We start from the raw sequence: 6,000 nt of genomic DNA, 5'->3' as shown, positions 1-6,000 counted from the left end.
ATATATAGTATACAGATCAGTGCACTCGCTTATTAACTAAACAGTGATTTCAAATCGTAAAAAGTACTACTTAAAAACACCTCACCTAGGTAACAAATAATGGGGGTTTGGTTACATTATATGATCATACATTGCATAATCCCGCCAACTGCATCAAAGTACCCCATTCTTGGCAGGTCCTACTCTAGCAGCCTAATGCTTGCTCTTATGAGATTAATCCACTTACTTGGGAAATGCTTCCTTACTGGGACTCTCTGCAAGTCAAGGCTAAATAGGGTCCTGGAATGAGACACCTGTGACAGGGAGGGGTGCAAAACCACTGTTTAGTTAATAAGCGAGTGCACTGATCTGTATACTTTGTATTTTGGTCTCAGTAGCACCCTGTAATAAATCCATGAATAAATGCATGTTTAGGTGAGTGCAGCCCTCCTGACCTTGTGTGTATATGTATATATATATATATATATATATATATATATATATATATATATATATATATATATATATATATTACACATTACTCTTCAAATACTCTTGCTTAACTATGTAAACTTAAGAGGGATATATGGGAACAAAACTTGTTTGGACTGGCTGAAAAATAAATGTTAAGGTAATGCTGACTTTGGTCTCTCTAACACTGTGGCACGTCCCCTTTCTTCTAAACTCACTACATACACCCTTTTCTCTGTCCCAGACTATATACCAGGAACTTCTACCTGCTAGTAAGAAGGTAAGGAGATGAGTGGACATGTGAGTGCTAGGGGACAGACTTATTAAGCCTGGAGTGAGCTTATCATTAGACACATTTATACCAAGATCAGGGTTCTATCTGCAAAATATGCCATTAGCTGGCTAGGCTGGCTTTCCAATTCTTTGGGCAGACATGCCCCCTTTTGGAGCATGTTCGCCCCTTTTGGCAATTTTGGTTCCATGATTCGAGTTAGTGGCCTATCCTTTTATCCCGCCAATTGATCTCCTGCTTCACCGGACACTGCTGCTAGGGGGTATGGATTTACTTGAAAGATGAAAGCAAAAGATTAGCACAGAGTATGTGTTTTCTTATAGCTGCATCCTATGAGTTTTCCTCCAGCACCATCTCCATCAGATATATGATGCTTGGGAGCTATGACTGTTTTAGGGTTTTTGGTCAAAAGGTTCTCTCATTAGGCCCATCATAATTGTCAGATTCAGGCCCACTGGGCTCTTAATCTGGCCCTGCCTATGATATAGCTGTCTGTTATATATAGTGTGTATCCCTCAGTGCTGTCCTATTATATAATTTTTTTATCACTCAGTGCTGTCCTGTAATATACAGTGTGTACTAGTCAGTGCTGCCCTTACTCCTTCTGCAAGACATTTCCTATGTGAGAGGCTGTTAGTGGCAGATGGGAAGTAATTCCTTCCACTTCCTGTCCAGCCTCACACAAAGTCACTGGAGAAGCTGGGACAGTACTGAGTTTTACAGCCTCCATTGTTCCTGAAGCCCTGCTACCAAACATAGGAAGCTGACTTGACAACAGAGAACACTGGCCAAATCTCCTGCTGGTACTTGTCTCCATCCAGCCCACCTAAGCTCCAAAAAAGCCCATTATACTTTCTGAATACAGGCCTGTGACAAACGCCCTGTGGTCTGGTCATTTGCCACAAGCTCCTGGAGGAACCTGCTAGCCAGCCTCCTGCCCCAGGATTATGGGCCATACAAAATACCCTGCAAACTTCTCTGTTTGTGTGATTTGGGACTATGTTGTTCGGGAACCAAACAACCGCACGAACCAGAGACCACCCGGGAGCTTGTTAAGCCCAATTGACACTGTGTTCCAGCCTGCCCAGATGCCCAATCACAGATGGGGATGTCGGTAGTGGGGACAGTCAGTCCCCCTCCCCGGCAAACGAGTGAGTTACAGGGAGAGGAGCAGGTCAGTTTCTCTCCCCAGCGGCAGAGTGTGTTACAGGGAGTGGAGACAACCGGTCTCACTCCCCAGCGACAGTGTATAGTCCAGGAAGAGAAGCGTGTCGACCTTCCTCCCAGCGGCAGAGTGTGTTAACCAGGAGCAGAGACAACCGGTCTCCCCCTCCCATGGCAGCATGCAACCCCAGCGTAAGAGCTGGCATCAGGGCAGAGTGCAGCTGACCTCTGGCCTACCTGTACCGTTATACCGGATCCTGTCTCCCCACCAGCCCCAGAAACAGGAGACCTGATAGACTTGTCTTGGGAAGATGTCTAGTTGAGGTGGCAACCTGCCCAGATGCCCAACAGCAGCTAACCTCACTGGAAGGAGGGACAATCTGTCTCTCTTCCCAACCACAGCCGGAGATACCGGGAGTATGGACAACTGGTCCCACTCCCCAGCAGCTATGCCTGTCATCCGGGGACAAGCCCTCTGGTGTGGATGGTGCAGATGGGACCGAGGTCTCTGCAACAGCCCTACAGGGATGCTGGGCAGCCGGTCCAGATCCCCAACAGCTAGATACAGCCCAGGAGGAGGATACAGGTGGTCCTCCTCCAGAACAGCATGGTGATAGCCTGGGAGAAGAGGGTGTCGTCCCTACCCAGCCACAGCGGGAATGCCAGAGAGAGGGGGTAGTTGATTTCTCTCCCCAGCAACCATTTTCCAACCGTGTCCCGGGTGCAGTGGAGGCAACTATGGTTAAACAGGCCACCACAGCTGAAGCGCTGGCTACGGGGCAGCGTGCCACTGGCCTCTGCCCACCCAGCACCAACAGCTCCACAACTGGGAGAAAGGGAGAGAGCAGGGGTGACGGACAGCACCCACACAGAAACCGGGAACTGACAGGACAGATCGTGGAGCAGGAGGCTACCAGGTCAGACAATTGTTTGGTGGTGGGCTTCGAGACTACCTCAGGCACCGACCGACAGGAGGTCAGGTACCTGGTTAGTTTACCCTTGGGGGGTGGGGGAGAATATGTGACAAATGCCCTGTGGTCTGGTCATTTGCCACAAGCTAGCCAGCCTCCTGCTCCAGAACCAAACAACCGCATGAACCAGAGACCACCCGGGAGATTGTTAAGCTCAACTGACACTGTGTTCCAGGGTAGAACTATGGATTCCATTCGGTAGTTTGTTTGTTCAGTTTTAAACTTCGGTTTGGTTTTAAACTACCGAACTTGACCAACCGTTGGCACTGATTTCATGGAACTGTTTTGGGCATGGGACCATGTGCATGATCGGTCAAAATTATGATTTTCATAGAAAAACCCATGAAACCTGAACCGATCTGGGTGATTTTTGGATATGTTGGTCACCCAAATCGGGGCTACCAGGGGATGTGACTATTGTGGGGTTTTCATATGTTTTGGGGGTATTTTGGGGGGGGTTGTTATATTGCCTTTTTCTGTACTGAGAGATAATTCAATTATATGTTTGTGTGCTCAGGGTATTATCTCTCAGGCACAGGAGAGGAGTATGTTAGATGTTTGCTTGTAACTAGTCTCCTCTCAGGTTCAGGAGGAGGGATTATCCTGTTTTGTGTGGGAGGGTTATGAGCGTGTTTGACTGTGTCTAAACTGTATAAAAGCACACCATCTGGCCAGATTAAAGCATTCAAGCTTGTACTCCCAGAACTAAGTGTCGTCTGGTTACTGGGAGGGGAAAGGGCTAATCACTAATCACTTTTCCAGTGTGGAGGATTCAATGGGGAAAGTCCTTGTAAGGACTAGAGCTCCCAGGACTGAGTGTCATACAGTGCCTGGTGGTGGATAGAGTGAGTTCCCCATTCGGCTTCAGGACCCCAGTCAAGCCTCGGCGACTGTGGGCAGAAGTGCTGCGATTTGCCCTCTGTTCCAGCTAGGAAGTGGTTACAAGACATATTCTACTTATTGGAAAATCCAGTCCTGTCAGTTGCAACAAAACATGTTGTATGTACAGGATCAGAAGGTTCTGAGAGTCTGGCTCAAATGAGTTTAGAGCCTAAGGGAGTTCTGAGGTGATCAATATATAAAATGCCATGTGTTTCACAAACCATTCATAAAAGGCATACATATAATTATAGCACACCCATTGATCCATTCAAGAACAGAGGTGTGCAATATTCAGTAAATAGATATAATAATAATAATAATTAATAAGACGAATATCAACACCAGAGAATGCACAAACGACGGCCGATACACACCACACATTGATCCTTGTTCAGCCTACATCTTTAAATAACACAGAACCAGTAAGCATTAGCACAGGCACGGCCAAACTCGATAGTCTACTCACCTGGGGTGAGTGTAAGTACTGCCCCATGTAACCTGTAACACAAACACACAGGAATAAGCCCTGTGCTCAGACTCCCACTACCCTTGTGAGGCAAAAATGACTGTAGCAGGCCATGTATGTCATATTAAGGGTTAATTAGTGTGTAGGAATAAGAATTCCCCTTTTTGTCTCATTAGAGATTTTGCCTTTTAGTTGAAAGCAGCACGGTGATTTGTTAGGGTACACCTTGACATTGACAGATGAGCTTATCTGTCATTTCAGTTAAACTAACATCCTCTGTTATTTGAATGTGTGTAGGGATTTGGAATAGTGTGCAGTTAACTTTTCTTTTGTTATAAGTCAACTACATTTTCAGTTGAACTGTTTTGGAATTTGCAATTTACTTTGAATTCCTGACAACATACACTTCAGTGAAACTCTGACAGTGTGATCAATAAGATAACTGAAATATGTGCTAGCTGAGCTCTGGTTCAAGCAGCAGTGTTTAGCATCCTACAATACTCAGGCCAAGAATGTCTACACTCCAAAGATATAAAAGTTTTTGAGGCGCTGTTTTTCATAACAGTGTGATGGACCGGACTTACCAAGGACCATCAGAACAGCACCGGACACCATAGCCACTGCAGACTCCACAAACTGCCGTAACTAGGTTGGGATCTCGCCATCTCCTTCCCACCCTGGTCAAACCTCTGGACCCAGGACCATGTGGGAAGGACCTCTCCTCCAGGAGGGAATAGCTGTGGGAAGGACCTCTCCTCCAGGAGGGTATAGTTGGGGGAAGAAACTCTCCTCCAGGAGAGTATAGCTGTATAGCTGAAGAGAGCTCTTACAAGAGCTAGCAGTGATATAGCAGTTATAGCTGTTCCCTACAACACGAGACGAGGCTGCGAGTTGAGAGTAAGAAGGTCTCGTTATTAAGCTCAAAGGCATTTCTTTCATACACATTTTTAGGCCAGAGGCACACCCCCTGGACTTGATGGAACACAGGGACAAAAGGTACACAAACCAATAGGAACAATAATTATCACAGTAACACTCCCACATACAGTCAGCAAGCCCTCCCCTCTGTCTGTGATACAATTAACAAAGACAATGGACTAACTCAATTAACTTTAGCAGAAAAAAACATAAATTTTTACAAACCCCAAAAAAACAACATATCCCACACAAAAGTCATACAACATATCCAAAAATCACCCAGATCGGTTCAGGGGTTCAGGATTTTCTGGAATTCTTATTTTTGCCCCACCATTTACATGGTCCCATGCCCAAAACAGTTCCATACACTCGACAACAAAACACTGCTGGACAATTTAAGATGGCCGCCGCCACATGTTTTGAATCTGTTCAAGTTAAAAGTCCAAGGGGCAGAAACAGTACTTTTGAACATGGGTTATCACAGGGCCCATAGTCCCAGGGTAGGAGGCTGGCACGCAGGCCCCTCCAAAAACTCCCTTAAAAAGGGGAGTTTGTCACATACAGCACTTCAGAAGACAATATAAGGAGTAGAGTAATGTCCCCCATGGAATTTATTTTGTTCTGTATCCTTACCCGTTCATGTGTCTCTCTAGCTCAGCCACTACAGATCTTGTGGACAACATTTCCCCTGATGCTTTTGCTAGCATTATGGCTGTAAGAGAATTATGGGAGATAGAATACACAACATCTGGAGTGACAAAGGTTGCCTAGCCCTGCTCTAGCTGCCCTGACTCCCTTTTATGTCTCTCCAACACTCCCTTTCAAAATCCCTTGTGGGTCACACTCCTTCCCTAACT

This window comes from Pelobates fuscus, chromosome 9 (genome assembly GCF_036172605.1).
Source record: "Pelobates fuscus isolate aPelFus1 chromosome 9, aPelFus1.pri, whole genome shotgun sequence".
Taxonomy (NCBI): domain Eukaryota; kingdom Metazoa; phylum Chordata; class Amphibia; order Anura; family Pelobatidae; genus Pelobates; species Pelobates fuscus.
Note: the sequence above shows the minus strand (reverse complement) of the source record.